The following is a 12,677-nucleotide window of genomic DNA, read 5'->3' as shown; positions in this document are numbered from 1 at the left end:
TGACAGAKCCTCACATGATTATTGCAGCTACATTAGCTCTCCATGCTGCAGGATTCCCTGTAAGAGCAGCAGCTCAATGCTCTGATGCAGCAATTTCCCCAAACAGAAGAAGAGAGGCAATGAATAAGACCAGCTCTTTGACTTTTTGCRATTACAGTTATGTGTGTGTTCAGCTGAGATAAAGCCATTAAGAAACCTCCTGCAAAAACTGTATATCAACAAACTTCTTACATGAGTTGTTCAGCAAATATCCATGAATCTCCAATTCTACTAGTAAAACCAGGAGCCTATACACTTAATAATAAGTTGATTATTTAATTGACTAATATGAGCCAATTAAAATAAGGCACGAGTCCATTCTATACATTTTCACCCAAGACAACTCTGGAAGCAATTACCTCAGAAWTAGGARGACAAAAAACAAATTKATTTCTTTCTACCTCCAGAGCTGACCAAAAGCCTCTCCATCACCATTTATTACAGTCAGTTTCTCCCGCTCTCTCTCATTATTAAGCTTAGTGAAAATGAAAGCATCAATTACCTTTGTATATAACATGGGAGATAAAAGCAGTTTTCTCTCTGAATGTGGGGACGATAGGACAGCTTGCCTTGTGGATAAAATAAAATGCAATTGTTTTACAATATTTTCCTTAAAATTACATGTTGTCATGAAGAAACCAGTCGGAGGTACATYTTATCTTTGTAGAGACTCAGATGCACCAACTACCACCAAAAGAGTGATTATGTTGTCTTATCATATGCAATATTCACTGCACACACTAATTGTTCTCTATAATTCAGCCGGCTGCATGTATGGTAGGACCCTTCCTTTCCAAAAATTGAACTCTGATTCCTTAAAAAAACATATACAGTGCTCCCATACCCATCATAAGCATTTTGTATTACAGTGATATTACCTCAGGCAGCGGTACAATTGGCACACGCAGCCAGTGGTTGGTGTCATTTGGTACAGGACTGGCACCTCTCCAGTCCATCAGAGTACCAGGACTGGCATCGCAGCACACTGATAGACTCATTGAAGCGGTTGGCCAGCYTGGACAGCTTGCTGCCATGGCACAAAGAGCAGGGGACAGCCCGAACCTCCACAATGCTGGCAGCAGCATCTTGCTGGAGYCACACAAATAAACACACAGTGTCACAAACAACACAGAGGGACACTGCCACCTATGCAAACTCATATTAGCTACTGTATCATAACTAATGTATTGAACAAATGTTGTGGCAAAATTAGGGTTGCAAAGGAAAGGTATATTACTGAAAACTTTCTAAGTTTACCAGTAAACTACCAGAATGTTGGTATCTTTCAAGGATTTGATGCAATATATCACAAGACATCTAGTGGCCCTTTTGGGTACTTCAGATTATCACAGGTGTCTGTAATTATGTCTAGCCCTCTGTGTGGCCTTATTCCATCTAAAATATATGAAATAATTAAATAAGACGATTTTCAACAAAAAAAAAATAGAATGACCAAGCTGTTAAACATTATCCTAAATATAAACCATCAACTTAGTCAATACCATTCATGTTTAATATGAGCGTTTCAGCATGAAATATCTTATTTTTACACACAATTTTATTTTATAATGTCAATATGTATTTGTTGTCAATGTTTTGGCGTCAAACGGGTGTCAGTTGTGAGAAAAGTTAATAGTTGAACGGGTTTCAGAGGTGAAAAATGGTCAGCAGGTAGCCTAGCAGTTAAGAGTGTTGGGCCTATAGGTTGCTAGTTCAAATATCTGAGSCAACTCGGTGAAAATCTGTCGATGTGCCCTTGAGCTAGGCACTTAACCCTAATTTCTCCTCTAAGTCGCTCTAGATAGGAGTGTCTGCTAAATGACTAAAATGTGAAAACAATGCCATTGTTGATTAGATMCTTTTTTTCATATACAGTACATTTGGAAAGTATTCAGACCCCTTGACTTTTTCCACATTTTGTTACGTTACAGCCTTATTCTAAAATTGATTAAATCAACATTTTCTCGAATAAATCTACACACAATACCCAATAATGACAAAGCAAAAACAGTTCTTTTTTTTGCAAATGTAAAAAAATTAAAACTGAAATATCACATTTACATAAGTATTCAGACCCTTTACTCAGTACTTTGTTGAAGCACCTTTGACAGCGATTACAGCCTCAAGTCTTCTTGAGTATGACGCAACAAGCTTGGCACACCTGTATTTGGGGAGTTTCTCCCATTCWTCTCTGCAGATCCTCTCAAGCTCTGTCAGGTTGGATGGGGAGTGTCACTGCCCAGCTATTTTCAGGTCTCTCCAGAGATGTTCGATCGGGTTCAAGTCTGGGCTCTGGCTGGCCACTCAAGGACATTCAGAGACTTGTTCCGAAGCCACTCCTGCCTTGTCTTGGCTGTGTGCTTAGGGTCGTTGTCCTGTTGGAAGGTGAACCTTTGCCTCAGTCTGAGGTCCTGAGTGCCCTGGAGCAGGTTTTTATCTCTCTGTATATTGCTCCGTTCACCTTTCCTTTGATTCTGACTAGACTCCCAGTGCCTGCCGCTGAAAAACATACCAACAGCATGATGCTGCCACTACCATGCTTCAGGATGGTGCCAGGTTACCTSCAGACGTGACGCATGGCATTCAGGCCAAAGAGTTCAATCTTTGATTCATCAGACCAGAGAATCTTGTGTCTCATGGTCTGAGAGTCTTTAGGTGCKTTTTGGCAAACTTCAAGTGGGCTGTCATGTGCCTTTTACTGAGGAGTGACTTTAGTCTGGCCACTCTACCATAAAGGCCTGATTGGTGGAGTGCTGCAGACATGGTTGTCCTTCTGGAAGGTTCTCCCATCTCCACAGAGGAGCTCTGGAGCTCTATCAGAGTGACCATCGGGTTCTTGGTCACCTCCCTGACCAAGGCCCTTCTCCCCCGATTGCTCAGTTTGGCCGGGCGACCAGCTCTAGGAAGGGCCTTGGTGGTCCCAAATTTCTTCTATTTATGAATGATGGAGGCCACTGTATTCTTGGGGACCTTCAATGCTGCAGACATTTTTTGGTACCCTTCCCCAGATCTGTGCCTCGACACAATCCTGTCTCTGAGCTCTACGGACAATTCCTTCGACCACATTGCTTGGTTTTTGCTCTGACATGCAKTGTCAGCTGTGGAACCTTATATAAACAGGTGTGTGCCTTTCCAAATCATGTCCAATCAATTGAATTTACCAAAGATGGACTCCGATCAAGTTGTAGAAACATCTCAAGGATGATCAATGGAAACAGGATGCACATGAGCTCAATTTCGAGTCTCACACCAAAGGGTCTGAATACTTAAAACCAGTTTTTGCCTTGTCATTATGGGGTATTGTGTGTAGATTGATGAGGGAAAAGTGTATTTAATTCATTTTAGAATAAGGCTGTAACGTAACAAAATGTGGAAAAAGTCAAGGGGTCTGAATAGTTTCCAAATGCACTGCATAGGCTATTTTCTCTTGAACCATGCAGTCTATCTATTTGAAAGTCATCGACAATATGGACACAGATATAACTAATTAAAACTATATATTAATACATTTTCTAAAAGATATTCAAGTGTAAATTACCAAAGTTACGATAGATTACCAGAGATTTTCTGTTGATTAACAAAATTACTGAAGATTACGGTAACTTTGGTAAATTACCGGTAGTTTTGTAACCCTAGCCGCAATATTACAAGTAAAAGAAACATGACCTGGGTCCAAACAGAGAATGCGGAAAAAGGCAACAAAAGAATAACAGAAAAAGAGACAAATTAGAGAAAAAACAGTGAGAGAAAGAGAATTGAGTTAGGAATGGAAAGACAGAGGCAGAGAGAGAGAAAGATAGAGGGAGAAAGAAACCTGCAATCAGTAAAAGTGACCATGGGGAATTACTGAGAGTATCCCAGCTCATAAGGATCAGAGAACCTGAGTAGTCATCACTATCTGTGCACAGTCAGCAGGCAGAGAGATGAGACAATGTGGTTAGAGAGAGACACAAGATGGTCTGGTCAGGCACCATTACCTTGTCCGATCGATTGGTGCTCTGCTCCTCCCTGTGAGCACAGAGGGCTTTGGGCCTCCCTGTGAGTACTCGTCCATTCCCCCAGGGAGCTGAGGATGTCTCCATGTCCTTCCTTCTCTCTGAGAGGCCCGGATGATCCGCAGATTGCTGGTGTAGATTATTATCTTTCCAAAGTCCAATACTGAAGACTGGAGGACACAAACAAAAAGCCTGGTCAATGATGTGCATTACTCAGTATAAAGATATTGATAAAGACAGACTCGAATATGAATTGATGTTTTAGTGGTTATGGCCTGTGTCTTTATTTGCTTCAGCAGACAGAACTTTCTGAGGGGCTTTGTAAGTGTACTATCATAAATTGTTTATGGGACTGTGTGATTACATGCCTTGTAATTTATTCAAAGGCATTTTTATTAAGTCATTTGGAGAAATTTGACATAGTGATGAAAGTAAACATCTTTTGCTTTTCGTATATTGTCTAGTCTGAACATCAGAGGATAGACTACAGTAGAGACATTTCTCCTGACTCGCTCCAGTAAATAAAATACTGAAAGATGTGACCGTAATCTMATCAGCTGACTCTTAATTGCTGTGTTGATAAAATACTGCAAACACATTGAGGTTGGCAAATGACAGCATAAAACAAAAACATTGTTTTGTCCTTGGTTTTAACACGGTTCGATAGGCCAACAGCTCATATGAAATAACATATTGGAACTGTTATAAGACTAGCCATTGAATCTTATGCCATCATAACATATGATTGTGCCAGTAAAAATGTATAGCTGGTGTTGTGTCACACAACAYCAGTATTTAATAGGGAATATGGACTAATAAAGGGTTCACTAATACKGCAAAATACATATTTAGTATAGGTTCCCTTAACTGGGTGTAATAGTAAAGACCACAGGCAGCTCGTGAGTTTAAAGTTTGGGGAAGCTTACAATTTATCCTAAAAGTCCTTCCCATCTGCGTGAACGTTATGATGCGCAGTTTCTTTTCAATAATAAAATGTTTGTTTCTTAAAATCATTGTCAAGTGGTTAATCATACAAATCTGAATTAAAATGATACAAATCTAAAAGTTAAAATTCAACTAAGGTGTGATCACCAGCCTCTGCCAGATGGACTCATTGATAGACTGTGGTCCAATGGCAGCTAAAGAAATGAGTGCATAGAACTCAGAGATAGCCTATAGGCCAATGCAGCAGTAGGCCTATCATCATCAACTACCATCATCAACTAAGTAAATACATAGGCCTAAAGTCAACAAATATAAACAGAAGAAAATATCCTGATAAAGATTCTGGTTCTTTCAATCACATTCATCTCTCTGCTCCACATGTCTGCCTCCCTTTCTATCTTTCTTGACTTAAACTATTGCTGGTGAAGTGCAACATTGTATAAATTCATCAACTGGATCCGACCGATTGTATCAACTAGCCTATTTCGGGCCCTCAGAGTTTCCCGCGCCAGTGAGCTCGGGTCAGACAGCTGTTTTTTATGACGTTTCCACTGGATATATGGGATAATCAGATCATGATATTTTGCTCTTCCACACCGACGCTTGGGGATTATCGAGGCCGGGAGAGTTGGAAAGATCGCTCAAATACTGAGGAACTATCATTTGTAATGGGTGTTAAAAAAAACAGGACTTAGTTTACAATGTGTGAGGTGGAGAAAAAATGTCTGAGAAGCTCAGTTTATTTGTGGTGGACATGGTGAGTTAAGACAATCAGAAATCAGACATTGCCAAAATGGGCACTTTCCTACAATTGCATGTAACATGTCAGGTAGGCCTACTTCTATGCGTGCTCAGGCGTGCACGCTCCCTCAACGTTATCAGGACGAAGCACTACAAACAAAAGACTGTAGCTGTGTTCCAATACCCATACTACATGTAACATACTGTATACTACATACTTAATGAGTATATACAACCTACTATTAGTTACATTTTAGTATAATGTAAACAAACGGTATTTTTTCAGTTGAGCGTACTAGCACTTCTCCTGTCTACCGGAAGTTGATGCTGTTGCTATGCAACTTTTTGCTAGCTTGATAGCGTAACAAATTACTAGCTAGAAATCCTACGACTTCATTAACAATGTCCATTAAGAACGCACAACGACTGTACCACTTAGCTAAGCTAAGAATGTCGTGAATAATCAATTCAATAGGTTGCGTTTGTAAATTCACTCTGAAGTTCTACTCCGATTTCAGAGCACTCTCGTCTGAGTGTGCCAAAGCGCAGAATAACTGACGAATTTACGAACACTCAACACCTATTGAATATGACCTGTTGAATATGTCAGTAAACATCGTAATTAAATTGTTGCCAGCAGCACAGTTACAGTCACCAACGTTCTGGATAACATGAAAACAGCCTAACCAGCTCTGCTCGGCGAGTAAAAACGGACAATCTAACAACGCTCTTAATTTATGAACGCCCAGAGCGCACTCTGGCACTCCAGATTGAATTCACGAACACACAGTTGATTAGTTAGTTAGATAGCGTATAATATACTGGCAAGTTCGATGTATTAGTAGCCAACTAACTTTAGATAGCTAGCTAACATACTGCTGTGTGATATGCGGTCCGTAAGGAAAGCGTAGCTAACAAATTGTCAGCCAACAAAATGTGTAACGTAACTTATTTAAAAGTCATTACCTTATTACATTGCTCAACATTTRCTTAACTTGTGTCATAATTAGTTAAAGCAATTCATTTGTCTCTGCTCTCGTCAGATTTCGGCTGCATATTTTCCGACATTTTCTTCAAATCTGAAAACGTTGTAAAGCCATGCCCGTTTTCTGAAGAATTGGATTATGGGCCCTAAAAGCACGGAAATAGTGTCCACTGCTTGTATACTTCATATTTTGGCAAATGTAGTATGACATCCGGGAACTTTTGCCATACTAACTATGTCCATACTATGACCAATAAACACACTACATACTCAATTTATGCAACAAATAGTACTGTTGGTGCAGTTAGTATGAGTATTCGAACACAGCTAATGAAAAGATTGACAAAACTCGTAATGGTTATAAAATAAACCAAAACTCGGTTCTCACTAGTGTAGCAGGTTGAAACAATGTTTCCACTCTGAAAATGAGAATGGTAAATGACTGTAATTAATACATGCGTTAACAGAAATGTATGTAACCAAATTACAGGGATTAACGGTACATTTATTAGGTCTATTGGTTACATATGGAAAACAGAAAGGAAAAGGCCGCACACTGTCGCTCATGCTCCCAGGTGATATTTACTAGCAACGTTTCAACCCTTAGATCTTCATCAGGCATCCATATCCCAGGTCCTATATATAGGGGCAGTACTCAGTGACATTACTTCCTGAAACAGGAGGTACCCCCACCTGGGATATGAAACAATGAAACAGAATTGGCGGGAGACAGCTGAGTGCATGCATTCTGGAGAGAGACGTGCCATATCTTCACCACACACCCCTCCCCTTCTTCTTGTTGCAACATTTTCAGTTGTACTCGAGACACATTATCTTCTCACATATTTTAGATGCTTTTCACTGACAGCCGCAACTCAATCAGCTAGAAATATTGCAACACCTGCTGCCCAAAAAGGCGTAGGCCTAACCACAGCAATTTATTTTTTGAAGAAGCTAATGATCCTCTGTGGCTAAGTCGTGCTCTCTGGTGAAGTATTTTGAATGTTTTTCTTTAGACAGGAGTAATTAGATCATTTAGGCGAAACATCAATTTACTTCAGGGGAAGCCAGCATCCTAACAGTGCACTGTGCACCTGCCAACTTTCCTTTCCAATTCGCAGGCTGAAACTGTGTATAATGACTAGATGCTCATGTCTTCGCCCTAACAATGGGAGTGGTTGTCTCAAACGCAGGCAGACCTACAAGCTTACAGTAGGTCTGCATATTATGCCCATAGAAACGCTGTGGGCTGATTCTCTCTCGCTTTGCCTCTTCCTCTCTGCTGATACTCTCTCACCGGAGAAAGCATCCGAATGAGTGAAACAGCACCCCTCTGTCTCAATATATGTAGCCCATGTATCTGATGCTGTCTGACCAGAAATGCTATGGTATGCCATACTCTTTTGGTCCAGACAGCATCAGATACATGCTATACACATACTGAGACAGAGGGGCGCTGTTTCACTCACTCGGATGCTTTACCTGAGATTGATGCGTCTTTCTGTCGGTGTGCGTCTCGGTCAAATAAATTATCAACATTTCAATATTTTATTTGTATGGGCAAGAACATATGGTAGGTCTGGCCAGGCCCCCTAAGGCCCGCTCATAACGCCGGCCTTGTTTTCCTCTGTTAAAGTTCTTCCCTTTGTATAATAAGTGTAACTCACTTGGTTCATTCACCTCTGAGGCATTTAGAGAATCTCATAGACAAGCATCCACCCGTCAGAAGAGAATGAATTACTAATCGAAAACCATGACGCATGCACTACAAAAGGTAATGAAACTAAATAGGAGTGTGGTGAAGGGGAATCTTGAGGTTGTGTATTAAGCTACAAATCAACAGTTTTCATAGCATAGTTTTTCAACAAAGCCGCTACTACCTACGTTGGAGTCTCGCCTTGGCGCATCGCTGTGGGCAGGGGGTCTATCGTTAGCCTCCCGCTGTAGACGTTGATCCTCTGGGTCATCAGTCCGGTAGGTGGGCCCTGGTCCTGCATGTCCTGGAAGCCACAAAGCTGCACCATCACCAGGTGTCTGGGCATGTTGTGGCTGTGGAAGCTGTGGGGGTACTTCTCCTCTGGGCTGTCAAGTTCCTGGCCGTCCTCGTACACATGCTTCAGCATCCTGCCACTGACCGACGAGGCCAGCTTGAACCTCACCTTCCTGGGCTTGCTGTGGTACCTCTGGTTGCTGTCATACTTCTTGTCCAGGTTCCTCTGGAGCTCCTTGATGGTTCTGCTGGTGGGAAATGTGACTGTGACAATCTGTCTGAGACCCTATGTACCTACCTGAACAATGAGCTTGTAAGATATGGAGTCCACGGACTGCTTGAGATCAGCCTACCTCTACCTGCTGTCTGTCTCTATCTACCACAGCTGAATTATTCAGTAAATTATTCACTGGGGACACTGAGACCATATCATCAAATAATAATGTTTGTGGTAGTAGTGGCGTGTTGGTCAAAAGAAGAATTGTGGGCGTTTTACCATTGGCATGAAGGCTTGGAAAGGACACATGAAAATGTAGGTGTACTGATGTTGCACTCCAGTCCAGTACTATGCAATCAGCAGCCATTTAGCTCTGACAACATGTGTTTCATCCCATGGCACATACATGTTCAGACTGTATAATATACTATCATGCTCCCATGGAGTGTGTAGGTACAGTTGAAGTCGGAAGTTTACATACACCTTAGCCAAATACATTTAATCTCAGTTTTTCACAATTCCTGACATTTAATCCTAGTAAAAATCCCCTGTCTTAGGTCAGATCACTACTTTATTTTAAGAATGTGAAATGTCAGAATAATAGTAGAGAGAACGATTTATTTCAGCTTTTATTTCTTTCATCACATTCCCAGTGGGTCAGAAGTTTACATACACTCAATTAGTATTTGGTATATTGCCTTTAAATTGTTTAACTTGGGTGAAACGTTTTGGGTAGCCTTCCACAAACTTCCCACAACAAGTTGGGTGAATTTTGTCCCATTCCTCCTGACAGAGCTGGTGTAACTGAGTCAGGTTTGTAGGCCTCCTTGCTCGCACACGCTTTTTCAGTTCTGCCCACACATTTTCTATAGGATTGAGGTCAGGGCTTTGTGATGGCCACTCCAATACCTTGACTTTGTTGTCCTTAAGCCATTTTGTCACAACTTTGGAAGTATGCTTGGGGTCAATGTCCATTTGTAAGACCCATTTGCAACCAAGCTTTAACTTCCTGACTGATGTCTTGAGATGTTGCTTCAATATATCCACATAATTTTTCATCCTCATGATGCCATCTATTTTGTGAAGTGCACCAGTCCCTCCTGCAGCAAAGCACCCCCACAACATGATGCTGCCACCCCCGTGCTTCACGGTAGGGATGGTGTTCTTTGGCTTGCAATTCTCCCCCTTTTTCCTCCAAACATAATGATGGTCATTATGGCCAAACAGTTCTGTTTTTGTTTCATCAGACCAGAGGACATTTCTCCAAAAAGTGTTCCCATGTGCAGTTGCAAACCATAGTCTTTTTTATGGCGGTATTGGACAGTGGCTTCTTCCTTGCTGAGCGGCCTTTCAGGTTATGTTGATATAGGACTCGTTTTACTGTGGATATAGATACTTTTGTACCTATTTCCTCCAGCATCTTCTCAAGGTCCTTTGCTGTTGTTCTGGGATTGATTTGCACTTTTCCCACCAAAGTACGCTTATCTCTAGGAGACTGAACGCCTCCTTCTTGAGTGGTATGACTGCTGCGTGGTTCCATGGTGTTTATACTTGCATACTATTGTTTGTACAGATAAATGTGGTACCTTCAGGCATTTCTAAATTGCTCCCAATGATGAACCAGACTTATGGAGGTCTACAATTTTTTTTCTGAGGTCTTGGCTGATTTCTTTTGATTTTCCCATCATGTCAAGCAAAGAGGCACTGAGTTTGAAGGTTGGCCCTGAAATACATCCACAGGTACATCTCCAATTGACTCAAATTATGTCATTTAGCGTAGCAGAAGCTTCTAAAGCCATGACATCATTTTCTGTAATTTTCCATGCTGTTTAAAGGCACAGTCAACTTAGTGTTTGTAAACGTCTGACCCACTGGAATTGTGATACAGTGAATTATAAGTGAAATAATCTGTCTGTAAACAATTGTTGGAAAAATTACTTGTGTCATACACAAAGTAGATGTCCTAACCGACTTGCCAAAACTATAGTTTAAGAAATTTGTGGAGTGGTTGAAAAACGAGTTTTAATGACTCCAACCTAAGTGTATATAAACTTCCGATTTCAACTGTATCTCTGTTTAGAAATCACAAATATCAGTATTAGCTTTTAGGGTTGGGGCGTATGCCTGTGAGGAGCCCTTTTAGATAGGCCCACTAATCTAACAAATAGCTGCCATTAACCCCCATGCATGTTTAAATCAATCTTGCAATTATCTCCACAGATAACTGTTATTATACTGTGAGTCAATGCGAGGCTTAGATGGATCCCCCTTTTGTTTCCTTTTACCCAGTCCAAGTCTGTGTTATCTGATTGCACTAGAACTATGGGCTCGTTCATGAGATAAACAGTTTTGGTTGCATCTCAGTAAAGGAATCATTTAATGTCCAAGGAATCCTGCTGGTTTGGTTGAAAGTATTGCCACTGTGATCTCAATGTAGTTCTGATGTATTTTATTATTCCTTTTAGCACTCCACTGATGCATTTCAAATGTGTTCAATAGTCATAATAAATCATTGCATTCAGTGACCTTCCGCAAGGCATCACTCTGCCTGGCCTAAGCATGCGTTTGCAGATACAACAAAGACATAAACACATGCTATGTATACACAAGCACTATTTCTTTTTTTTTTGTCATGACTATCTAAAAAGTCATTCAGAACCGTTTTGAAGACCGCTACAACACTGAATACATGAATTGCACATCATTTGGAAATAGGATTGAGCACAATTTCAAGTACACCCATGTGTCAAGTCATATAATCCTAATAGAACATGGCTGAAAATCTCTGAAAATATGAATTCACTGACAGTGGCAAAGTTACTGAGAGAGCCCTAGCAGAGTTACTGATGAATAACTCCTCTTTGTAAACTGACTTCATTGGCTTATGTGGGTCTAGTCCCAAAAAAGACAATATAGCAGCCAATATAGTCTCTGTTCCCTTTCAGAATCTCATCCATAATGCATTGCAAGTGATTTGTTCTAGGCAGACATTACGGGTCTATTACTGTCTTGCACATGGAATTGAAGTTGTACTTTGACTTTGTCATCACACTCCATCCTCTGACAAGATGGGAAGCTACAGATGAGCATGAAATATTCATGTCCGTCTTAAATTATTGCTGAACTGATTCAATACATAATTATTTTGGACTGGGATTGACACCCGGTTTATTTCAGCACAATGGAACAAGTTTATTTTGCAAGTAGACAAAGAGAGGATTCAGAAGTTTCCAATGTGTTAAAGGAGTCTTTTGAGCAGGGGGAAAAAATCACAAATATTKGATTTTTATAGAGTAGGTGATCTATTAGGCTTTTATTTAAAAAAATACAAAAAATAGAGTAAACGTTATCTTAATTACAGTATCTATCAAATTACAATATGTGGTTAGTCCTTCTCATATTAATATTTAATCTTCACACAAAGTTTGTCTCTATTAATTAGCTATGGTTGTCTATGGTCATGTGTATGCTATTAGAACTCAGGATAAGACCCAGATAAAGACCGTTCGAATCACAGAAGTGGTTATAAAACAGGGGGCAGGCAAAGGAAGGTCAAGGGCAGGCAGAGGTTGGTAATCCAYAGCAGGGTCTGTAAGGTACAGAACGGCAGGCAGACTCAGGGTCAGGGCAGGCAGATGTCAGTAATCCAGGGCAGTGTCAAAAGGTACAAAACAGAGTGTTCCTTGGGCTGATATCCCAAGGAACATTCAAAGGGTGTGAGACCAGTGGCCGAGCAGGGAAGGGTGTTATMGGGGTATTCCACCC

At 40.7% G+C, this 12,677-nt stretch overlaps 1 pseudogene; it reads right to left on the bottom strand.

Annotated features, from left to right (window-relative positions):
• Positions 1-960: 960 nt before the first annotated feature.
• LOC111979949 (glutaredoxin domain-containing cysteine-rich protein 2-like) lies at positions 961-11,790 on the bottom strand (annotated as a pseudogene).
• Between the last annotated feature and the right edge of the window lie 887 nt (positions 11,791-12,677).

This window comes from Salvelinus sp. IW2-2015, linkage group LG20, assembly GCF_002910315.2.
Source record: "Salvelinus sp. IW2-2015 linkage group LG20, ASM291031v2, whole genome shotgun sequence".
NCBI classification, from domain to species: Eukaryota; Metazoa; Chordata; class Actinopteri; order Salmoniformes; family Salmonidae; genus Salvelinus; species Salvelinus sp. IW2-2015.
Note: the sequence above shows the minus strand (reverse complement) of the source record. Positions and strands in the feature narration are given on the sequence as shown.